At 40.9% G+C, this 27,337-nt stretch overlaps 1 pseudogene; it reads right to left on the bottom strand.

Moving 5' to 3' along the window:
• Positions 1-585: 585 nt before the first annotated feature.
• The window catches only part of LOC124276709, a 39,758-nt pseudogene continuing 13,006 nt past the window's right edge, over positions 586-27,337 (bottom strand).

A 27,337-nucleotide genomic window follows, 5' to 3' on the forward strand; every position in this document is an offset into this window, starting at 1 on the left:
CAGAATCTCGTGTCCTGGTATTACTTTAAAGAAGATATTGTGTTGATACTTTCATGTTCAGAATCTCGTGTCCTTGTATTACTTCAAAGACGATTTTGTGTTGATACTATCATCATTTTAAGAATCTTGTGTCCTTGTATAACTTCATGGAAGATTTTGTGTTGATAATTTCATTTTCAGAATCTCGTGTCCTTGTATTACTTCAAAGACGATTTTGTGTTGATACTTTCATCATTTTCAGAATCGTGTGTCCTTGTAAAACTTCATGGAAGACTTCGTGTTGATACTTTCATTTTCAGAATCTCATGTCCTGGTCTTACTTCATGGAAGATGTATTGACACTTTCATTTTCAGAATTTTATGTCCTGTTATAACTTCATGGAAGATGTTGTGTTCATACTTTCATTTTCAGCATTTCAGTATTACTTCAATAAATAGGTATAGATATACAGTTATACCAGGACACGATGTACTTACATAAAAATATAGCCTAGATGTCCATGGAAATGGGTGAGTATGCCGTGACCCCTACAAGAGCACCCACCACTCACACTAGGAATCATCCAACAGTATAAACAACATATATTTCTAACCAGAATATTTATTCACAATTTGTTCATATAAAAAAGCAAGAAATATTATTTTCAAAAGCCATCTGAATGCTAACAAAAGACAAAGGCAGTAACACAACATTGGTAAAAGAATGGAGATAAACATGATTACTAAAAAGTAAAAAGGAGGGGAGATCTCATCACATAAAACAGAGGGGTCAATATCCATACATCATGATAAATTGGTATCAAGTTTCAGAACTTCTGTCCTCTGTGTCAAATGATACCGTGGGTCCCGATCCACAAAATGTTCAGAGTGCTACGACATTCATACGCCTATGATAATCTATAGAGTTACAACAGGTCGTAACGTTACTTAACGCTTTGTAGATGGGAAAACTGATCAGTTATCAAATAGAACTATACCTGTGGTGTATAGATGACTCATCATCAAGTTCCTCACCAAATATTAGATCAAGCTTGAAGTGGGTGAGTGAGTATGGTTTTAAGCCCCTTTAGCAATATTCAAACAACATCACCAGAAATGGTCTGCACGCATTGTACCCATGTGGGGAATCAAACCTGGGCCTTCTGCGTAATGAGTGAACACTTTCACCACTAGGCTACCCCACCACCCCAGCTTGATGAGGGTTTAGGGTCGTATTCTGAAAACCTGCATCACCCTTTGATACCTGTTTGCAGAATAATCCGGTAATAGAATGAATTATACATAAATTCAACATTTCTAGTCAAGCAAGCACACGTCAGCAAATACTTTTAAAAGTTATTAACACTTTACAGAGAAATATCCCCAACCAAATCCACAAATAATTGAACTGGAAATATTTTTACGAAAAAGCATATTTCACATGAATGTAAATACAAATCTACTTGACCAATCACCTTTACTAGTACAAAAATTGGAAGAACTTGGGAGCTTGGTTACCTCAAGGAACACACCTATAGGTTTCTTGATAACAGGCAACATGACATAATGACTGCTGATCCCAATTATGCTGAATGAATGAAGAACCATGCCATCAACCACAGATACTGATGACGAAACAAGGTCATCATTGCAGGAGAAATGAGCATGATACCATGATTCCAAGAAGGTCTTGTCAGGAGACATGACAATGACTTTTATTGTCATATCTCATGAAACAACGTCCATATAGCAGATGAAGAATGTACCTTGCGAAACAGGATCTTGAGATGACATGTTATGATCTTTATTATGCTAAATGTATGAAATATCATGGTATAAAAAATCTATCCCACTTTGTTATACTTTGATTTCATTATCATGGCGGAATAACCAAATGCTGCAATCACATAAATGAAATAAGACTAGCAAATAGGTTCTTCCATCATAAAACATGATAAAATTAGTGAAAACAATTATGCATGAAACAGCATCATCGGGAACAATTTCTGGATTTCTATGTGAAAACCATGATAACAAACAAGATATATGGTAGAGCTGAAAACAACCAATCACAGAATATCAGATCTTGGATGATACGGTCAGTACCTGTACAGCAAATTTCATCATTAATCAGAATCTGAAGTTCTTTATTATTTTCCATATATTGTGTACATGTGAAGGTTCTGATGTAACAAGTGAAAATGAGGCATATTGTCAGACTAACAGACTGTTAAAATGAGATGAGAATATCCAAGAATGCGCATGGCCTTAGGCTTGTCTAATCAATTAATGGGGGTCAGCTTATCTATAGGGTCGGCTTATCTACGGTAATATACGGTAAGTGTTAGCCATGAATTGGTGGCTTAACAGTTTCCAGAAATGTAGACTTCTCACAGATAGAATCTAGCGTTATCAAGCAGGAGCGGAAGATCTATGGGACTTCGAACATGGGGTTAATACTCGAATACTTCTTACACAGATATCCTTAATATGACTTCTTTGAATGTTCTTACATATTTCTTCTGATACTCTACTGTCTGCATCTGCAGTCAGGGTTCAGATCAAATCTACCAAGAAGTATCATTATGCAACGAGAATGTTTAAAATACAGATAGTATGAGTACAGACATACATACACAGAACAGACACCTCCATGTTGGAGTTTATGAAAGACACAAAGTGGAAAAAGGTAGTGCTGAATTAGCAGATTGTAAAGTAGTTAGCATTATTTCAGACATTCTCATCCTTTATCTGGTTCAATATGGTGATGTACAGAGTCATTGGAAAGGATTTTTGCCATCAGTCATGCAATCTAGTCATATTCTGGGATGTTTCATTCCAAGCCTTCATGTTCAAAGTAAAGACACTTCCCCTACCAGCCTGTTGTAAATAGTTTTTCATTACTGAAAGCAGGTACTGATATTACAGAAAGAAGCATAATTCACTTTTTCATATTCTGGATCAACACAAAACATTTAAAGTATTTCTGGAAGTCTGAAATGAGTAATATGATGGCAATGACAAACTAAATGTCTTCTCACATCTTGTTGAAGAGGTGAGCGACTGCAGTTTTACACAGTAAACTCTGTTCTTCACGGTGTTATCAATCCAATACTTCAGTACATTACCAGAGAGATCCAGAGGACTTCATGATATCAATGACTACATTTCCAGAGAGTTTCTGAGGACGTCGTGACATCAGTGTCCACATTTCCAGAGAGTTTCTGAGGACGTCGTGACATCAGTGTCTACATTTCCAGAGAGTTTCTGAGGATGTCGTGACATCAGTGTCTACATTTCCAGAGAGTTTCAGAGGACACCGTAACATCCATGATGCCATTTCCAGAAAATGTCAGAGGACATCATGACATCAATGAGCAACAGTACAGTCAAGAATCTAAACATGACAAGAGATTTGAAGGCCTTTTGGACAACAAATACATACATCTAAATCTGGAAGGTCTCATTCTTTGGTAAAAATTTTGGCTGATAGATTTTCTGGTTTCAAGTGCGATGAGCTCCATTCTACAGATCACACCAGGAACACAGCAGTAAACCACAGTCTTCCTTTCTGCTATGGCTGTAAACGTCCCATGGAAGAAGTTACAGGAAGTCAGTGGGATTACAGAAGGCTAAATTGAAATAACAAGACAACAAACAGAACCAAAGTATATGCTTTCTGACGGATTTCTTCAAACATGGGATGCAGAGGACAGTTTAAGGTACACTGATATCACAAAACTTGTATATATATCAGATCAGTATTTACATTTCATTCAAAGTCTAAATAATGACTTCATGATGTATCTACAGAATGCGTTCTTCCCAACAATATCAGCACAATTTGATGTGCAATAGGGTATCACACAATGTCCTCCATTTGGGATGCTTTTGACTGATAGGTATGTATGCGTAGATGTTGGCATCACTCAATTGATACAGTTGAAGTGATGTAGGCATCACCCATCTGATACAGCTGAAGTGATGTTGGCATCAAACATCTGATACAGCTGAAGTGATGTTTGCATCACCAATCTGATACAGCTGAAGTGATGAAGGTATCACCCATCTGATACAGCTGAAATGATGCGGGCATCACTCATCTGATTCAGCTGAAATGATGTGGGTATCACACATCTGATAAAGCTGAAGTGATGCGGGTATCACCCATCTGATACAGTTGAAGTGATGTTTGCATCATCCATCTGATACAGCTGAAGTGATGTTTGCATCACCCATCTGATACAGCTGAAGTGAAGTTGGCATCACCCATCTGATACAGCTGAAGTCATGTTTGCATCACCCATCTGATACAGTTGAAGTCATGTTTACATCACCCATCTGATACAGCTGAGATGATGTTGGTATCACATATCTTATACAGCTCAAGTGACATTGGCATTACACATCTGATACAGCTTGACTGATATTGACATCACACATCTAACTCAGCTCAAAGGATGCTGACATCACACATCTTACATCTGTGCATGAGGTTGGTAAGTCTGTTACTTCTTCCAATCAACACCAGCAGGATCACAGGAAATCAGTCACTTTGTCTGAACACCCAGAGATACCTTAAACTTGTTCAAAAGCTCCGAACATCCACATTCAGCTGTGTAAGTGACATATCCTCTGTTCATATGTACACTGCCGATCATTGCTGGGAAGTAATGAATAAATACAATGTCCTTTACAAGGGACCATCTTTAAAAAGTCACCAGCCCAATACATGGATATTTAACACCTGATGGTGTGAGTTACAATATAGTGAAACACTGCTGCAGAAAGTCCTTGTTTGTGGAGCCCAACACCAAGATTCACAAAGTCAAATCATGAAGAAAACCTGCTCTCAAGGCAGCCATCCACAGAACATAACATCCATTATCAGGGCCATCATGTAGTCTCCACAGGCCCAAAACCATGGATTACTCGCCAAATTCAGGGAATGTCAACAAATATATATCTGTATATATATCATATGCTTGGCAGGCAAATGTTTTCACTGTCCAGGATTGCTGACAATTGAATCCTTTAAAATGATTGATGAAGTATATCCTTGATCAGGGCATATCACTTACATGTACATGCCCAAACACTAGATATTCAATGCCACCTGTGATATAATCCAATAAGAAGCTGCCTGTCTAGAACTACATCACACCTTACAGGGAATGTTATGGTATATATACAGCTAGCGTCTATGGCAAGATGCACCACCCTCCCCTGCATAGTCACAAGTTATCTCCCTTCATGGAGCTCTCACAATGGCGGAGATAATATCTTCTGTCAAAATGTCTCTGGCCTGCCTGAAACACACCAGTAGTACCGACAGCTGGTGTCGGAACATGTCCCAGTTGCCAGTCCTCCGCCCCTCGATGGCTCCCCAGATCAACCCTGGGAACACTGTCTCATCGTTCAGGTTCTCGGGGTGAGGAGACACTAACACGTTCCTGAAACAAACACTTGCTATGAATTTCTAAAGTTCAATTAAAATTGAAAACATTTTTCTGTTTAGTTCATGCTTAGATATTTGTCAGTGGATTTTGCGTACTTTTTCGGAACAAATATACCAGTACTATGAGACAAATTTACCTGTGTTCAGAGACATCACTACCTGTACTATGAGACATCTTTACCTGTACTATAAGACATCTCTACCTGTACTATGAAACATCTCTACCTGAACTATGAGACATCATCTCTACTTGTACTATGAGACATCTTTACCTGTACTATGAGACACCTCTACCTGTACTATGAGACACCTCTACTTGTACTATGAGACATCTCTACCTGTACTATGAGACACCTCTACTTGTACTATGAGACATCTCTACCTGTACTGTGAGACACCTCTACTTGTACTATGAGACACCTCTACTTGTACTATGAGACATCTCTACCTGTACTATGAGACATCTCTATCTGATCTATGAGACAACTGTACTTGTACTATGAAATATCTCTACTTGTACTATGACACACCTCTACTTGTACTATGAGACATCACTACCTGTACTATGAGACATCTCTACCTGAACTATGAGACATCTTTACCTGTACTATAAGACATCTCTACCTGTACTATGAAACATCTCTACCTGAACTATGAGACATCATCTCTACTTGTACTATGAGACATCTTTACCTGTACTATGAGACACCTCTACCTGTACTATGAGACACCTCTACTTGTACTACGAGACATCTCTACCTGTACTATGAGACACCTCTACTTGTACTATGAGACATCTCTACCTGTACTATGAGACACCTCTACTTGTACTATGAGACATCTCTACCTGTACTATGAGACATCTCTACCTGTACTATGAGACATCTCTACCTGTACTATGAGACATCTCTACCTGTACTGTGAGACACCTCTATATGTACTATATGACACCTCTACTTCTACTATGAGACAAGTCTACCTGTACTATGAGACACCCTATTTGTACTATGAGACACCTCTACTTCTACTATGAGACACCTCTATTTGTACTATGAGACACCTCTACTTGTACTATGAGACATCTCTACCTGTACTTTGAGACACCTCTACCTGTACTGTGAGACACCTCTATTTGTACTATGAGACATCTCTACCTGTACTGTGAGACGCCTCTACTTTTACTATGAGACACCTCTACTTGTACTATGAGACACCTCTACTTGTACTATGAGACATCTCTACCTGTACTATGAGACATCTCTACCTGTACTGTGAGACAAGTCTATCTGTACTATGAAACATCTCTACCTGTACTATGAGACAAGTCTACCTGTACTATGAAATATCTCTACCTGTACCATCTACTTGTACTAGTAGATATCTTTACTTATACTGTGAGACAAATCTACCTGTACTATGAGACAACTCTTCCTGTGCTATGAGACAACTGTACCTGTATTGTGGATGCCCTGGAAAGCCCTGCTGTGCTATGAAGGCACGCGACAGCTGTATAACTTGATCATTCATCTTGTGCAAAGCAAATTCGCTGAAACAGAACAAATATTATCCAGAGTGGGTTCAGAGGTCACAGATACTGGAACTTTAGGAGAGAAAAGCATCTTTTGTTCACTGCATCTTTTGTTCACTGGCCATTCTGGATGAAAAATAATGTGCTGTAGATCCGAGGAAATGGTGGGCGAACTGTCTAAGGCGCCAGGCTAGTCATCCAGCGTGTTGGGATTGAGCCCACCTGTGACCAGGTGTAAAAACCTTGGAGTCATCTTTGTGTGCAGACTCTTTCAGTGTTGTCACAACCCCTAGTGTACAGTACACAACCCTGTTCACTTACAAGAACCCACAAAGAATCCGTTGGTATATGACCAGATGTTGGCCACATGAATACATGCAAACACCTAGTTGATGGTACAGCAATGGTGTTAAGCCCATTTCTGGTGTCCCCCGCCATGATATTGCTGGAATATTGCTAAAAGCGGCGTTAAACTAAACTCAGTCAGTCAGTCAGTCAGTCAGTCTGTGAACTTGGACAAAGTACTGTGTACTGTCCCAGTCCACCCAGCTGTGAATGGGTACCTCATTAGCATGAGAAAAGCCACATTAACTCGGTGCGCCTAGTGGATGCAAGAGTTGTATGTTCCCAGGGAGTTGAGATTGATAATATGATGTGCCGTTGAGGTTGACATGCTATGATTGAGGGGAAAAAATACCAGCATCTTGAGCATGTACTAGTTTCCTGGATATGTGCGCCATATAAATATCCTATAATAATAATGATAATGATAAATGTCATAATGACAGAAGCAATGTGAAGGTGCTCTGAACATTACATGCATGCATCATGCTTGTGAAAAGATGGGGATTGGCTATGAACCTCATGGTACTTGTTATATACTCCTCAAGACAAAAATACAGCAAATATTTGGTGAAACGACGAACATTTTATGGAAGAAACTTCATGTCTGTAAAATTTTACACCAAAGCACAATCTACAGTCTTACAACCTGGAGTGAGTGAGTGTGTGAGATTAGTTTTATGCCGCACTCAGCAATATTCCAGCTATATGGCGACGGTCTGTAAATAATCGAGTTTGAACCAGACAATCCAGTGATAAACAGTATGAGCATCGATCTATGTAATTGGGATACGACGTTGTGTGTCAACCAAGTCAGCGAGCCTGACAACCCGATCCCCTCTTACGACAAGCATGGGTTACTGAAGATCAATTCTAACCCGGATCTTTACGGGTCCTAGAGTTTGGAGGTGCTGTATACAGTAGCACTACACACATGCATAGGGAATATTGGTGACGTTGACACTTTACAGCTTGTCCAGCTTGACCTGATCAAGTGAATACTAATTAATTGCATGTTACAAATGGTTGGGTCTATTATTGTGAAGGGGTAACTTTGTCAGTTGATTGGTTGGTGTAAACGAGTGGACTGATTGCTGTGCCCATGTTGAACACTTGGAAAGCGACTACTGGGACAGAAATATTGCAGTTGAACAGGAAATAGAAAAAGTGATAATTGAACTGGGTGTAGAGAGTGATAGCGAGAGTGAATCAGATTGTAAAAGTAACTGACGTCTGTACATTGTAAAGTAGGTAAACCAAACTAGATAGCATATGACTGTTTCAACAATTCAATTAAAACGTGAAATGATTGTTTTCCGGAACAAGTTCTGTAATGAATCTATGTATGCATGCTTCACACGAATGCAACATTAATAACATTCTCTGCTCCCCTATTTAATGTCCACCTGCCGTTTGTGCCAACTGACCTCCCTGGTCATGCATATGTAGAGTAGCTCAGGTCAAGCTGAACAAGCTGTAATTTCAAGTAGTCTCTAAGGACATTTTTTTCTGCCTGTCATAATGATTTGGACTTGATTTCATTCATTGTTTCTATAGGAACTAGCTATGCACGATACAGTAGCCACAGGCTGTAGGCATGCTGGACCTTGCCAGAACACTGTGTACACAGGCAAATATGTTCAGTGTTACAGAGTCAATGATTAGTAGGCATTGCTCAATGGTATACAGTCCAAATATAATCAGTACTTACGTTATTTTTGTTTTATCAATAGATGTAAAACGTTTATGAAAAATGTGTGCGGAATCAGTGAAGTTTTGAATTCCAGCATACAGCACATCTGAAAACAAAACAGATTGGGTTATATGAGAGAATAATAGGTTTTAAATGATCAATTATTAATACATTGTGAGGTCTGAATACAAACTCAAATGTTCAGAGCAAGTTATGGGGACATCTGAGACAAACTCTTTGGCCCACTCACACCAACACCCATCAACTGTCACTTCCAATAGTTAAACATATACAAACTGGTTGACCCACTCACACCAACACACATCAACTGTCACTTCCTATAGTTAAACATATACAAACTGGTTGACCCACTCACACCAACACACATCGACTGTCACCTATAGTTAAACATATACAAACTGGTTGATCCACAATGTCACTTCCTATACTTAAACATATACAAACTGGTTGGCCCATTCACACCAACATCCATCAACTGTCACTTACTATAGTTAAACATATACAAACTGGTTGACCCACTCACACCAACACACATCAACTGTCACTTCCTGTAGCTAAACATATACAAACTGGTTGACCCACTCACACCCAACATCCATCAGCTGTCACTTCCTATAGTTAAACATATACAAACTGGTTGACCCACTCACACCAGCACAGATCAACTGTCACTTCCTATAGTTAAACATATACAAACTGGTTGACCCACTCACACCAACACACATCAACTGTCACTTCCTATAGTTAAACATATACAAACTGGTTGACCCACTCACACCAACATCCATCAACTGTCACTTCCTATAGTTAAACATATACAAACTGGTTGACCCACTCACACCAACACACATCGACTGTCACTTCCTATAGTTAAACATATACAAACTGGTTGACCCACTCACACCAACACACATCGACTGTCACTTCCTATAGTTAAACATATACAAACTGGTTGACCCACTCACACCAACACATCATCGATTGTCACTTCCTATAGTTAAACATATACAAACTGGTTGACCCACTCACACCAACACACATCAACTGTCACTTCCTATAGTTAAACATATACAAACTGGTTGACCCACTCACACCAACACACATCAACTGTCACTTCCTATAGTTAAACATATACAAACTGGTTGACCCACTCACACCAACACACATCGACTGTCACTTCCTATAGTTATACATAAACAAACTGGTTGACCCACTCACACCAACACACATGCACTGTCACTTCCTATAGTTTAACATAAACAAACTGGTTGACCCACTCACACCAACACACATCAACTGTCATTTCCTATAGTTAAACATATACAAACTGGTTGACCCACTCACACCAACACACATCGACTGTCATTTCCTATAGTTTAACATAAACAAACTGGTTGACCCACTCACACCAACACACATCAATTGTCACTTCCTATAGTTAAACATATACAAACTGGTTGGACCCACTCACACCAACACACATCGACTGTCATTTCCTATAGTTAAACATATACAAACTGGTTGACCCACTCACACCAACACACATCAACTGTCACTTCCTATAGTTAAACATATACAAACTGGTTGACCCACTCACACCAACACACATCCACTGTCACTTCCTATAGTTAAACATATACAAACTGGTTGACCCACTCACACCAACACACATCGACTGTCACTTCCTATAGTTTAAACATATACAAACTGGTTGACCCACTCACACCAACACACATCCACTGTCACTTCCTATAGTTAAACATATACAAACTGGTTGACCCACTCACACCAACACACATCCACTGTCACTTCCTATAGTTAAACATATACAAACTGGTTGACCCACTCACACCAACACACATCCACCGTACCTTCCTATAGTTAAACATGTACAAACTGCATGAGTTATAAAGACACACTGATGCATCACCCATCTTTTAGTTGAGCGAGGGTCAACAAGTATTCTCATGACTAGTGACCACTACGGACATGTATCGCATCTGCATGTGTGCTATTCCCATTGCTAACATTAAAATTCAAACAAATGTCTGCAACAAGTGAAAATTTTTGTCAAGTCACTGAATGAGATAAACATGTTTGACAAGAAAAGCCAAATTTTCTTCAGACATTTCTCCCAACATGAACTATACACAACAAAGATCAAGTCTGGGCATGACAACGCACTGATTTTAATCTTGGCACTATCGATGTCTCCCATGTATGGGTCAAGCTCCATCTTGCCCTTCCTGAAGATGAGCTCGTAGTTGCTGACGTTGAAGGGCAGTATAGCGCTGTCGGACAGTCTCAGAAGCAGGTCAGTGACGATCTGTGTCAGGGTAATGTGCAGCTTGAAGTCGGGGTCGATGAGAGTCTTCAGATACTCGCTGTCATCCTCCAGGGTGCTGTAGGCAGGGTACGTTGGCAGGTTCGGATGGGTCTACAACAGGATTGTTTGTACTTAGTTCTGCATTAACGATGTTAGAACATGAGTGAGTGAGTGAGTTTAGTTTTACGCCGCACACAGCAATATTCCAGCTATATGACGGCTGTCTGTAAATAATGGAGTCTGGACCAGACAATCCAGTGATCAACAGGATGAGTATCGATCTGCGCAATTGGGAACCGATGACGTGTGTCAACCAAGTCAGTGAGCCTGACCACCCAATCCCGTTAGTCGCCTCTTACGACAAGCATAGTCGCCTTTTGTGGCAAGCATGGGTTGCAGTAAATGCTGGAGCTATGCAATATGTCATATACTTGTCTACGTTCATATATTACCTTTATGTCATCAGTAAATGCTGGAGCTATGCTATATGTCATATACTTGTCCAATTTCATATATTACCTTTATGTCATCAGTAAATCCTTGAGCTATGCTTTATATTATATATACCTAAGTACATATATTACCTTTATGTCATCAGTAAATGCTGGAGCTATGCTTTATATTATATATATCTAAGTACATATATCACCTTTATGTCATCAGTAAATGCTGGAGCTATGCTTTATATTATATATATCTAAGTACATATATTACCTTTATGTCGTAGGTAAATGCTGGAGCTATGCTATATATTATATATATCTAAGTACATATATTACCTTTATGTCATAGGTAAATGCTGGAGCTATGCTATATATTATATATATCTAAGTACATATATTACCTTTATGTCGTAGGTAAATGCTGGAGCTATGCTATATATTATATATATCTAAGTACATATATTACTTTTATGTCGTAGGTAAATGCTGGAGCTATGCTATATATTATATATGTCTAAGTACATATATTACCTTTATGTCGTAGGTAAATGCTGGAGCTATGCTAGGGACGCCCACATGATATGCAAAGGGTGATGCATCACTGTCTCCGACAAGGTCATTAATGCTGCAAAAATATATACAAGTGATAAGCTCCTGAAGTGTGCAGTCTGTTAGGAGGAAGATTTACAAATATCCTATTTCAGCAAGGCTTAATTTACCTGCACTGAATGAATCAACATTCCTTCAAGAGTACTCTCCCCTTTTTGTTTCCGATGATAACAACTTGACACTGGAGATGGAGTTTCAAACGAATTTACTAAATCTGCTGACAGACAGACAGATAAGTTTATTTCTCAACAACCAGTGGTGGTACATGAGAATATATAGAGAGAGATAATGTAGAAATATGTCAATAAACAAATATACACATGGCAAGTGACTGGACTGGATCATCTGAATATTAATTAAGCAATTTAAACAATACATTCTATACATCCTATTGCAAGAATATTTGGAAGATACTGGCACCTCTATGAGGCTGGATATTTCCTGAAAATAACATAGTGTTTGTTTTACATGTTATTTAACGATGACTGGAGCGCCAACTCACAGCGGCCTGTTCTTGTCCTTGATGCCCGGCAGGAGAGTTTTCCAGCTATTGTAGACAGGCGTTCCGTCCAGCGACACTGTCATCGTGGCATCATAGATGACGTCATACAACAGTGGGCTCGCCTCGGCATAGAAGCTGTAGTTGCCTGAATATAGAATACACCATGTGACTGTTACAATTTTCACAAAGCATGCAACAATGCCTTTCAGACATACACCGGTAGTCTTGACCGTGCAATTTCCTGTTTACATTACAGTATACCAAAAGTTTTGTAAAATTGAGCAAGATAATTAGTATTTAATTGAAAATGTAGTTTTCCTATTTTGCCTCTAACCTTTGACACATTAAATGGATAATAAAGATTGTTCAGGCCAAAGTAATTTAGTTTCTGCACTCAAATCAATAAAAATGGTCAGTGTTCAGGAAAAGTTGAAATCAGTTATATTGATCTTCCAACATAAAATTTGGTTGCCATGGCAACTTCAGCTTGATGCATCCTCAGGGTTCTTCAGATTGTATCACAGAACTGACTAGCAGCAACTGTGGACAGATAGCAGGGTGTCATTACCTCGCACAGCAGAGTCCAGGTTGATGTAAGTGACGGCACCATATCCAAGCTGCTTCTCATACTCCTGACAATGGGAACAGGAACACAATTACATAACAGACACAAAGGGTTGTTTCAGGAACTGTAATGGAGCTTTAACTCCAGTTGTTTCACTAAACATGATAGGTAGTGATGCTTCCCAGCCTTGAAGGGCATGCAAAGTTCTGGAAAAGGGGTGTGTGTGATAAGGGAGACAACTCATGTCAGACACTGTTGCAGAATTTCTGCCAGCTCCTGTTGAAGATTTCAGGGATTGTGTCAGTTACTGGAACTTCTATTGAAAGTTCCAATGTAGATATGGCAGTAAGTACCTTCTTGGAAGAATTGTGCTTACACACACTTAAAGAGTATAATGTTTGTTCTCAATAGAGGGTATATATTTATTATTTGGTGAGTGTTGGTTGTAGGGCTGTTTTATTATATTTGCTGCTTCCCCATTTCATGTAGTATGTTTTCATGTCCTTTCTCCACTCAACAATGTACCAATTTCTTACTCTTCCCCTCTCTACAAAGTAAACGACCAGCCCCTATTTCAGGAGTGTGGAAACTAAAAGACCAGCCCCTAATTCAGGAGTCTTGAAAGTAAAAGACCAGACCCTAATTCAGGAGCATTGAAAGTAAACGACCAGCCCCTAATTCAGGAGTGTTGAAAGTAAACGACTAGCCCCTAATTCAGGAGTGTTGAAAGTAAACGACTAGCCCCTAATTCAGGAGTGTGGAAAGTAAACGACTAGCCCCTAATTCAGGAGTGTTGAAAATAAACGACCAGCCCCTAATTCAGGAGCGTTGAAAGTAAACGACTAGCCCCTAATTCCAGAGTATGGAAAGTAAAATGACCAACACCTAATTCAGAGTATGGAAAGTAAACGACTAGCCCCTAATTCAGGAGTGTTGAAAGTAAACGTAAAAAGCCCCTAATTCTGAGTATGGAAAGTAAAAGACCAGCCCCTAATTCAGGAGTGTTGAAAGTAAACGAAAAGCCCTAATTCAGGAGTATGGAAAGTAAATGACCAGCCCTTAATTCAGGAGTGTTGAAAGTAAATAATCAGCCCCTAATTCAGGAGTATGGAAAGTAAATGACCAGCCCCTAATTCAGGAGTGTTGAAAGTAAATAATCAGCCCCTAATTCAGGAGTATGGAAAGTAAAATGACCAGCCCCTAATTCAGGAGTATGGAAAGTAAATGACCAGCCTCTATTTCAGGAGTATTGAAGGCTTACCTGCACCCACTCATAAGCACCTATATGACCATATTTGGAGGCATCCCAGACAGCAAAGATGACGCTTCTTCTTGGCTGCCAGCCTGAAAACCAGAGTTTCCTAGTAAAATACTTAGCTACAGTGTGAAATAGCACCTTATAAAGACATCCTGAGTTATAAAGGGAGAAATGGCACCTTATAAAGAGACCTTGTAAGTTACAGGGGATAGGCTGTCCCCTAAAAAAAGACCTCATTAGGTACAGGGGTGAATTATAAAGATGCCTTTAGTACCTGGGAGTGAATTGTGCTATATATAGATAGCCTTAGTTACAGTGTGTGAATAGCACCTGGTAAAGACATCCTTAGTTACAGTGGGTGAATTGTGCCTTGTGAAGACATCCCTAGTTACAGTGGGTGAATAGCATCTGGTTAAGACATCCTTAGTTACTGGGGTGAATTGTGCCTTGTGAAGACATCCTTAGTTACAGTGGGTGAATAGCATCTGGTTAAGACATCCTTAGTTACAGTGTGTGAATAGCATCTGGTTAAGACATCCTTAGTTACTGGGGGTGAATTGTGCCTTGTGAAGACATCCCTAGTTACAGTGGGTGAATAGCATCTGGTAAAAAGACATCCTTAGTTACTGGAGGTGAATTGTGCCTTGTGAAGACATCCTTAGTTACAGTGTGTGAATAGCATCTGGTAAAGACATCCTTAGGTACAGGGGGTGAATTATAAAGATGCCTTTAGTACCTGGGAGTGAATTGTGCTATATATAGATAGCCTTAGTTACAGTGTGTGAATAGCATCTGGTAAACACATCCTTAGTTACAGTGGGTGAATTGTGCTTTGTGAAGACATCCCTAGTTACAGTGGGTGAATAGCACCTGGTAAAGACATCCTTAGTTACAGTGGGAGAATAGCATCTGGTAAAGACATCCTTAGTTACTAAGGGGTGAATTGTGCCATGTGAAGACATCCCTAGTTACAGTGGGGTGAATAGCATCTGGTTAAGACATCCTTAGTTACAGTGGGTGAATAGCGCCTGGTAAAGACATCCTTAGTTACAGTGGGTGAATTGTGCCTTGTGAAGACATCCTTAGTTACAGTGGGTGAATAGCATCTGGTTAAGACATCATTAGTTACAGTGTGTGAATAGCATCTGGTTAACACATCCTTAGTTACTGGGGGTGAATTGTGCCTTGTGAAGACATCCTTAGTTACAGTGGGTGACTAGCATCTGGTTAAGACATCATTAGTTACAGTGTGTGAATAGCATCTGGTTAAGACATCCTTAGTTACTGAGGGGTGAATTGTGCCTTGTGAAGACATCCTAGTTACAGTGGGTGAATAGCACCTGGTAAAGACATCCTTAGTTACAGTGGGTGAATTGTGCCTTGTGAAGACATCCTTAGTTACAGTGGGTGAATTGTGCCTTGTGAAGACATCCTTAGTTACAGTGTGTGAATAGCACCTGGTTAAAGACATCCTTAGTTACTGGGGGTGAATTGTGCCTTGTAGAAGACATCCCTAGTTACAGTGGGTGAATAGCATCTGAAGTAAAGACATCCTTAGTTACTGGGGTGAATTGTGCCTTGTGAAGACATCCCTAGTTACAGTGGGTGAATAGCATCTGGTTAAGACATCCTTAGTTACTGGGGTGAATTGTGCCTTAATGAAGACATCCTTAGTTACAGTGGGTGAATAGCATCTGGTTAAGACATCATTAGTTACAGTGTGTGAATAGCATCTGGTAAAGACATCCTTAGTTACAGTGGGTGGTGTGCCTTGTGAAGTCATCCCTAGTTACAGTGGGTGAATAGCATCCTGGTAAAGACATCCTTAGTTACAGTGTGTGAATAGCATCTGGTTAAGACATCCTTAGTTACAGTGGGTGAATAGCATCTGGTTAAGACATCCTTAGCTACAGTGTATGAATAGCATCTGGTAAAGACATCCTAAGTTACTGGGGGTGAATGGTGCCTTATGAAGACATCCCCTAGTTACAGTGGGTGAATAGAACCTGGTTAAGACATCCTTAGTTACAGTGTGTGAATAGCATCTGGTAAAGACATCCTAAGTTACTGGGGGTGAATTGTGCCTTATGAAGACATCCCTAGTTACAGTGGGTGAATAGCACCTGGTTAAGACATCCTTAGTTACAGTGTGTGAATAGCATCTGGTAAAGACATCCTTAGTTACAGTGGGTGAATAGCATGTGGTTAAAGACATCCTAAGGTACTGGGGGTGAATTGTGCCTTATGACGACATCCTTAGTTACAATGATGCATATAATGCAGGACAAAGCTGACCATATCATGATAACCACTGTATTTACCACATAATGGAGACAGTATCCGACACAGAGTTCCCACACATCAACAGGTATTGGATCTACTTGATCAGTTCTCCGTACTGAAGAATCTCCATTTCATAGGCAACAGACAATATCGACAGTCTCAGGTTGAATTTATGGTTTTCCTGTTTCAGCCTTTAATAAATTAATAACTTGTACTATGACAATAAATGTTTCATGCGCAACTTGTGAGCTGATAAGAAGACAACTTTGGACTGACCGTTCTTGACCTGGAACGAGTAGACCCTGACCAACTCCATGAGGACAGCGAAAGCAGAGCCTGCATCCACTGCCCCCATCGTCCATGTGTCTATGTGAGCTCCACCAGGATATAGTGATCTGACAACATACAGTCAGCAGACAGTCAGAAGACAGTCAGCACACAGTCACAGCTCATTAAACAATGCAGTACATTTATAATCAAAGGCAGAGGGGGTGTTAGCGTAGCCTAGTGGTTAAAGCATTCACATGGCACTGGCCGAAGGCCCGTGCTTGATTCCCCACATGGTATAATGTGTGAAGCCCATTTCTGGTGCCCTAATAGGTGATGTGGCTGGAATATTGCTAAAAGCAGCATTATAAAACATACTCACTCACTCACTCACTTAAAGGTAGAAGTTTCTTTGGCACACAACAAACAGGATCAGTGTCAAACTTTTACTGCTGTGAACAAAATGTTATCACATAGAATGGAATTAGCATGGTCATAGCGACTGTGTCCACCTTGTGCATTGATGCAGGAATGGCACCTTTCCCTCACTCAGCCCATGCAAGAAGTGAGGAAGTCATGGGGAAGATCAAAGGAGGACTTAGCTGACGTCCTGCAGCATAGTTGGAGGATTCGGATGATGCCGTTTCATCACAGATATATTCAATGGGTGTCAAACATGGGGATCATTGAGAATATTCCCCAGCTGTACAACTCCTGCTGTATGTGGTCAGGCATTATCGTGGTCAGTCCACTGCTATTCTACTATGTTCTAAAGGAGCCCTTTGCAAGATCTCATCTCACTTGTTCTAGAATGACGACGAGCTGTTTTTCGGACTCCTGCACTTCTTCTGTCTGCTCTGAGTGGCCATTTTTCTCAATTATGTTATGCTATCTCGCTTCTTCAACCATTTTAACACAATCTATCTCTGGTTCAAATTCAAAAATTCATTCACAATATAGGGATAGTCGACAGCAGGAACTCTGCTAGTGTGGGGTAGTCGACAGCAGGTACTCTGCTAGTGTGGGATAGTCGGCAGCAGGTACTCTGCTAGTGTAGGGTAGTCGACAGCAGGTACTCTGCTAGTGTGGGGTAGTCGACAGCAGGTACTCTGCTAGTGTAGGGTAGTCGACAGCAGGTACTCTGCTAGTGTGGGGTAGTCGACAGCAGGAACTCTGCTAGTGTGGGGTAGTCGACAGCAGGTACTCTGCTAGTGTGGGGTAGTCGACAGCAGGTACTCTGCTAGTGTAGGGTAGTCGACAGCAGGTGCTCTGCTAGTGTGGGGTAGTCGACAGCAGGTACTCTGCTAGTGTGGGGTAGTCGACAGAAGGTGCTCTGCTAGTGTTGGGTAGTCGACAGCAGGTACTCTGCTAGTGTGGGGTAGTCGACAGCAGGTACTCTGCTAGTGAGGGGTAGTTGACAACAGAGTGCCCTTCACACTGGAACATGTCTGACTCAAGTGTAGCATTAAATAACAATACAATATAGAAAACTAATATGCTTAGAGTGTGATTCTGTTTAGTTATTTCCAGGATGTCCACACTCTCCTCTCACCTTCTTCATACTTGCCCTTGAAAGTCCCGATGATGTTGGTGACTTCCCTCATGTCCAGGATATTGTTGACGATCAAGTTCACCTTACTGAAACAACAATGTGGAGGCCGCTCATGTTGTTACCTGTACTACACCTGGACCATCTGTCTACCACTGAAACTGTCTTCAACCATATAAACAACAGACATGTCTGTCATAAACAGTGTTAGTGTTGTACATAGGGGTGAAACAGTACGCTCTTACCACGGTACGGTACATATTGCAGTACAAGGCCTTCAGTTGGGTCCGTTTCGGGTCGGTATATGATATGAGATATGATCATAACGCATTAATGTTTAGTAGATTTTGACAAAATGATTTGATTTCTAGACATTTTAGAAAAAATTTAAAGTGGTTTCAAAAGGTTAATAAAATTGCGGTACGAAAATAAAAAATACCAAATTTTAGGATTGCATTATGGTATACCGAACCAAAGGCAAAATACCACGGTTCTACTGATACCATGGAAAACCGGTTCACCACTAGTTGTACAAGTGTGACATTACATGTCTGTTGATACAGTATCAGCTTTCTGAAGGTATAGTCTAACTATCTACTGGTGTGACCTGTTATGTTCAACATGAGAGAACTGTTGTGTCTGGTAGAAGCAGTGTCAACTATCAACATGAGAGAACTGTTATGTCTGGTATAAGCAGTGTCAACTATCAACATGAGAGAACTGTTATGTCTGGTATAAGCAGTGTCAACTTTCAACATGAGAGAACTGTTATGTCTGGTATAAGCAGTGTCAACTATCAACATGAGAGAACTGTTATGTCTGGTATAAGCAGTGTCAACTATCAACATGAGAGACCTGTTATGTCTGGTATAAGCAGTGTCAACTTTCAACATGAGAGAACTGTTATGTCTGGTATAAGCAGTGTCAACTATCAACATGAGAGAACTGTTATGTCTGGTATAAGCAGTGTCAACTATCAACATGAGAGAACTGTTATGTCTGGTATAAGCAGTGTCAACTTTCAACATAGGAGAGAACTGTTATGTCTGGTATAAGTAGTGTCAACTATCAACATGAGTGAACTGTTGTGTCTGGTATAAGCAGTGTCAACTTTCAACATGAGAGAACTGTTGTGTCTGGTATAAGCAGTGTCAACTATCAACATGAGAGAACTGTTATTTCTGGTATAAGCAAGCGTCAACTATCAACATGAGAGAACTGTTACGTCTGGTATAAGCAGTGTCAACTACCAACATGAGAGAACTGTTATGTCTGGTATAAGCAGTGTCAACTACCAACATGAGAGAACTGTTATGTCTTGTTTAAGCAGTGTCAACTATCAACATGAGAGACTATTGTTTTGTCTGGTATAAGCAGTGTCAACTATCAACATGAGAACTGTTGTGTCTGGTATAAGCAGTGTCAACTATCAACATGGGGAGAACTGTTGTGTCTGGTATAAGCAGTGTCAACTATCAACATGAGTGAACTGTTGTGTCTGGTATAAGCAGTGTCAACTTTCAACATGAGAGAACTGTTGTGTCTGGTATAAGCAGTGTCAGCTATCAACATGAGAGAACTGTTATTTCTGGTATAGCAGCGTCAACTATCAACATGAGAGACCTGTTACGTCCTGGTATAAGCAGTAGTCAACTACCAACATGAGAGAACTGTTATGTCTGGTATAAGCAGTGTCAACTTCACCAACATGAGAGAACTGTTATGTCTTGTTTAAGCAGTGTCAACTATCAACATGAGAGACCTGTTTTGTCTGGTATAAGCAGTGTCAACTATCAACATGAGAGAACTGTTGTGTCTGGTATAAGCAGTGTCAACTATCAACATGAGAGAACTGTTGTGTCTGGTATAAGCAGTGTCAACTATCAACATGAGAGAACTGTTATGTCTGGTATAAGCAGTGTCAACTATCAACATGAGAGAACTGTTATGTCTGGTATAAGCAGTGTCAACTATCAACATGAGAGACCTGTTTTGTCTGGTAGAAGCAGTGTCAACTTTCAACATGAGAGACCTGTTGTGTCTGGTAGAAGCAGTGTCAACTTTCAACATGAGAGAACTGTTATGTCTGGTATAAGCAGTGTCAACTTTCAACAGGAGTGAACTGTTGTGTCTGGTATAAGCAGTGTCAACTATCAACATGAGAGAACTGTTATGTCTTGTTTAAGCAGTGTCAACTTTCAACATGAGAGAACTGTTGTGTCTGGTATAAGCAGTGTCAACTTTCAACATGAGAGAACTGTTATGTCTTGTTTAAGCAGTGTCAACTATCAACATGAGAGAACTGTTATGTCTGGTATAAGCAGTGTCAACTTTCAACATGAGAGAACTGTTATGTCTTGTTTAAGCAGTGTCAACTTTCAACATGAGAGAACTGTTGTGTCTGGTATAAGCAGTGTCAACTTTCAACATGAGAGAACTGTTATGTCTGGTATAAGCAGTGTCAATTTTCAACAGGAGTGAACTGTTGTGTCTGGTATAAGCAGTGTACAACTATCAACATGAGAGAACTGTTGTGTCTTGTATAAGCAGTGTCAACTATCAACATGAGAGAACTGTTGTGTCTGGTATAAGCAGTGTCAACTATCAACATGAGTGAACTGTTATGTCTGGTATAAGCAGTGTCAACTATCAACATGAGAGACCTGTTACGTCTGGTATAAGCAGTGTTAACTTTCAACATGAGTGACCTGTTATGTCTGGTGTAAACAGTGTCAAATTTGTACCGGTGTGTTGTTACATGTATGGTTAATACAATGTGAGCTTTCTACTTGTTTAACTGTGTCTGGTATGTACAGAGCCAACTATCTCGCATAAGCAGAGTCTATTCACCTGTCATATCAGACGTCATAACTATCTCACATAAGCAGAGTCTATTCACCTGTCATATCAGTGTCAACTATCTACAGGTGTCATCAGTTATGAATAGTGTTAACTATTTACAGGTGTAATTAGTGCCAACTATGTACAGGTGTGACCTCTCATGTCTGGTACAAGCAGTCAACTATTTACATGTGCAACACGTAGTGTTTGGTATAAACAGAATCAACTATCTACAGAAGCAACCTGTCGTGTTTGGTATAAACAGAATCAACTATCTACAGAAGCAACCTGTGCAACCTGGGTCGTGTTTGGCATAAACAGAGTCAACTATCTACAGGTGCAACCTGTCGTGTTTGGTATAAACAGAGTCAACTATCTACAGGTGCAACCTGTCGTGTTTGGTATAAACAGAGTCAACTATCTACAGGTGCAACCTGTCGTGTTTGGTATAAACAGAGTCAACTATCTACAGGTGTAACCTGTCATGTTTGATATAAAGATAGTCAACTATCTACAGGTGATGCTGTGACCCACCTGTCATGTCTGGAGCCGATGTAGCCTGGGCCGGTCTTGTAGGTGACATTCATGTCCCCACGCCACTCACTCGGTACTGCCACTCCACCAAGATCCCTGGAAACAAACACCCGGTACAGTTACACCATGTTCCCCTCTGGGAGCTCACTGTATCAAGAATGACAATAAATCTTCGGCATCAAGCACAAATCTTACTTTAGTTGACACCTCACTCACTCACTCACCCTGCTGTACCACCTTGCAGTTTAATTATTTTGGTACATGTGTTACCTGAAACTGTTTTGTAGCAATATATCTATAGGTATAACCTGAAGCTGTTTGTACCATTATTTTGGTACAGGTGAGACTTGAAGTGATTTGTACCAATAAATTTGAACAGGTGTTACCTGAAGCTGTTTGTACCTCTTTATTGGTATAGGCATGACCTGAAGCTGTTTCTGTTTGTACCATTATATTGGTGCCAGTATCGTCTGCACCATGTGATTAACATGCTGTGCAGGTAAGTTTCAGGTACAAAAAGGAGATACAACATAGTGTTAGACAGCAGCGTGTTAACACAACATACAGGGTTGTCAACCTACTTGAGCAAGTCCTTAGCATCTCCATAGCTGATGGGCAGCACAGGGATATCGGGGAAATTGTTGTTGCTGTTGGTGACACGGGGAACTCCATCTACAAGAGAGGCAGTCAACATTATGTACACATGTACGGTTTAGGCACAGCTTGTCCAAGTCTTGGTAATCACACATGTACTGTAGACCACCCTGGTTTGAGGGCAGGGAGATTTTACAGCACTTCCAGGAACACACAGGAATAGCCAGGCTGGAGGCAATGGAGTTATTTCCAGGGTGAATGAATGACAATGAGGCCTGTGGAACAAGCCCCTGGATAACCGTGTACTGACACTGACAGATGCTAGCCCACACGCTCAGCTTATGGTCTACTTTACCAGCATGGATGGGTAGGTAGGTGGATGGATGGATGGATGGATGGATGGATGGATGGATGGATGGATGGATGGATGGATGGATGGATGGATGGGTGGGTCGGGTGGGCTTGTGTAAGGGACTGGATGGATGGATGATGTATGGATGGATGGATGGATGGATGGATGGATGGATGGATGGATGATGTATGGATGTATGGATGGATGGATGGATGTATGGATGGATGGATGGATGGATGGATGGATTGGATGGATGATGGATGGATGGATGATGGATGGATGGATGGACTGATGATGGATGGATGGATGGATGGATGGATGGATGGATGGATGGATGGATGGGATGATGGATGGATGGATGGATGGATGGGTGGATGGATGGATGTATGGATGGATGGATGGATGGATGGATGGATGAAGGATGGATGGATGGATGGATGGATGGATGATGGATGGATGTGTGATGGATGGATGGATGGATGGATGGATGGAGGGATGGATGGATGGATGGATGGATGGATGGATGGATGGATGGATGGATGATGTATGGATGGATGGATGATGGATTAGGACCCGGACCGACCTACCATCTGGACGAACGCCCATCTCGGTTCCCGGGACCCATTTCGACGGACCGGGACGGGACGGACTCCGACAAGACTCCATTTCGACCTGACCGGGACGACGGACGGACGGGACGGATCCGGACGATTTGACGGACGGACGAATGGACGGGTGGCTGACTCGTGGGACGGGAATGACCGGACCTGACGACTTGACCATGGACCTGGACGGACCGGACCTGACCTGGACCTGGACGACTTCTGGACTGGACGATCGACTCTGACCTGGACGGGACTTAAATGACCTGACCTGGACGGGACGGGATCTTACCTGACGACTTACTTGGACGCACGACTTTGCCTGACCTGGACGGACGGACGGCATGACCTGGACGACTCTGGACTGGACGACTTGACCTGACTTGACTGGGACTGACCTGGACTCCATCGCCTTGACGGACTCTGGACGACTCTGGATCTGACCTGGACGGGACGCAATGACTACCTGGACGCACGACTCGGACTTGGGACTTTGACGGATCGGACCTGGACGGACTTGGACGACATGCAATGGACGGGATATGGACGGACGGATGGACGGACGGACGGACGGATGGACGGATCGGATTTGGATGGATGGATTTGATGGACGGATCGGATTTGGATTGACGGATGGATGGATGGATGGATTGGATTTGACGATGGATTGAATGGATTTGACGATGGATTTGGATTTGGATTGGATGATCGATGGATGGATGGATGGATGGATGGATGGATGGATTGGAAGATTGTTCTTTTTCCGGTGGTTTCAGACTACGAACCATATATCGTTACAAACACTTCGTCATTCTAAAGTCTTTGAACAGAGTTCAGAAGTGATATCTGCTATCTTCATAGTTAGCTTCTCCTGATATGAAGGAATCATAACATACTCTGCAATGTTATTGGCCCCTCATATTACAGAAGTTGACATCCATATATTTTTACACCCTTTATTTCATTTTAATTTCATCAATCCACAGATGACTGACAGGAAACTAGAAGCATATGATACACAAATCAATATGCTGTCACCCAAGTCACCCACTTGCAGTTGTCCTGAGAGATTATTGACACACTGTAACAAAAGACTTCTGCTGAAAATCTAAAGACTCCATCAAAGGATGACACACAAATTACAGCTTCTTCTGAGACTGACAAAATGTGGTGTTGCACAAAGGATTAAACATGTCGAACCTATAGATGAGTACTGTGGTGTTGTCGGGTCACCAGTGAGGGCGTAGTGAACTTGTGCCAGCTGGATGGCCCAACTCCGAGGAGATAGTAGAAGCTGCCGACTTCAGCATGGGATCTGAGAAATCCTGGGGTCACTGTAGAGCACCACCCCACTAGCACCGTACTCCTCCGCGTGTTTCACCTGTAGAAGGAAACTTCAGGTACATGTCCCTTCTATATTTCATACATAACAGCTTGCTGTTGACTAGCTCCTGTGTAGGTGAATATAGCAATCAGAAATGTTTATTTTAATAGATGGGGGTGGATAGGGGTGTCGTTGAATGACTAGGGTGTCCACTGGCGTCAGGGGAGTGTTATACAGAGTGTCACATAGGTATGGCGCCAAAGAGACTCCACTACGGACCACTAGTGTAACATCAACACAATCACACTGTGGAATACAGAGGTTGACTTTCAGTGATGGGACTATGTAAGAGACATTGTATTTCCCACGATTCCTCCTACTTGCTAGTGCTTTACCGATGGCTGACATACCTAGACAGATCAAACTTGACAATGTCTCTCACAGTATTCCACTTTCTACAATCCCTACAGTGACGACATACTTACCTTGTTTGCAGGGTGAATTCTCCCGTAGCGGATGAGCAGAATACAACCAGTTATATTGACTTTCAGATCCCTTAATTTCTGAAAATCTTCACTGCGGCCATAGTGAGCATACACAAGGTCGCTCTGAAATAAAACGACATCAGATTATATCTGGAATGTTGGAATGTCTGAGCACAGCCATGCTGCAGGCAGATCCACAATGACAGCAAGAATATCATAGTCTGTACTAGCAAACCTGAAGCTTCTTTCATGAACCAACCTTTACTAAGGTTAACCTTAACTCCCATTCTTTAAAATTGCACTACGGTTACCTTAGTGACATACAATCACCTTAGTGCTTTGTAAAGGAGGCCTTGGACCAGTTGCAACCATTTTTCTGTTTTTAAATAAGTAGTTACCACTAAAATGTTATGATAAGTTAACAGTCAGGTAAATGAAAATAAACAAAACACATTTCCACGTTCATAAGAAATTTGTAATAAAAGACATCTGGTAAAAGTGTAAGACAATTGCTTAAAGTGTAAGACAATTGGTTGCAGTTTAAGACAATTGCTTAAAGTGTAAGACAGTTGGTTAGAGTTTAAGACAATTGCTTAAAGTGTAAGACAATTGGTTGCAGGTTTAAGACAATTGCTTAAAGTGTAAGACAATTGGTTACAGTTTAAAACAATTGCTTAAAGTGTAAGACAATTGGTTACAGTTTAAAACAATCGCTTTAAAAGTTTAAGACAATCGGTTAGAGTTTAAGACAATCAACAATGAAGTCTGAAGTAAATTTTGCAGAAGAGAGTCTGCTCTTGCAATATCTTCAGAGAAGACTGAGACAACTTATCTTAAATACAGTGGACTGAGAAACCTGAGAATCAATGGTCATCTAGCGGTTAATATGTAGAATGTGTCCCAGCACCTCATGGCTCTATTCAAGCAGGGACTAGATTTTGAAGCAGGGAGTTCAAGCAGCCTTAGAAATTTTGTTGGTTGCAGGAGGGAACTTAATGGACTGGTTGTCAGTTCCGTCATTTTGTTCAAGGCATGTCAGCCCTACCTGAGCCACTGACCATGACTCATATCAAACACAGGATGGTCTGGTCCAGGCTTACATATACCTGGAATATTACTGGTGTGGCGTTCAAGAACAAAACACATTCATTGTAGTGAATCCTTCTGGGATATGCTGTGAGACTGAGTAGCCCTTGAAACTGAGTCCCAAGTCTAGCAGTCCTGCTGACACTGGTAGAATAAGAACAGTTAAGAGTGAGGCTATACCATGTAGCATATTGGTGAGTGAGTGAGGTGTGTTGAAATCACTTTTAATAGTATTTCAGTTATTTTTTTGTTTTTCTGCATTATGTGGAAGAATCCAAAGTGGTGAAGCTCTCAAATGTTTACATTTCTTTGTAAAACCCATTCAAACAGATATGTTAATCCCCTGACAAGAATAATGGTGTATCTGTGATCTGAACTCACTATCCTTAGGATCATGATGTGTGTAAGGGAGGTAACTCATCACATTCTGATAATCTAAGCTTAGAATAATCTGATTCTCACGCATTGACGCATTATTTAGATACTCCATTTCCCTTCATTTCCATTTTGAAAATAAACACTATTTTTTTCAATTTCCCTCATCATCTGAAACAAACGCTGCTATTCATGACACCTGACACTACAGTGAAGCAATGTCTATCAATACTCTTGGCATTCTCCCTCTTCAGTTTAATGACAAACAGACCTGTGAAGATCCGGGTTAGAATTGATCTTCAGTAACCCATGGTTGTAAGA

The sequence above is a fragment of the Haliotis rubra genome, unplaced genomic scaffold (genome assembly GCF_003918875.1).
Source record: "Haliotis rubra isolate DU_JTF1 unplaced genomic scaffold, ASM391887v1 Scf2116, whole genome shotgun sequence".
Lineage (NCBI taxonomy): Eukaryota > Metazoa > Mollusca > Gastropoda > Lepetellida > Haliotidae > Haliotis > Haliotis rubra.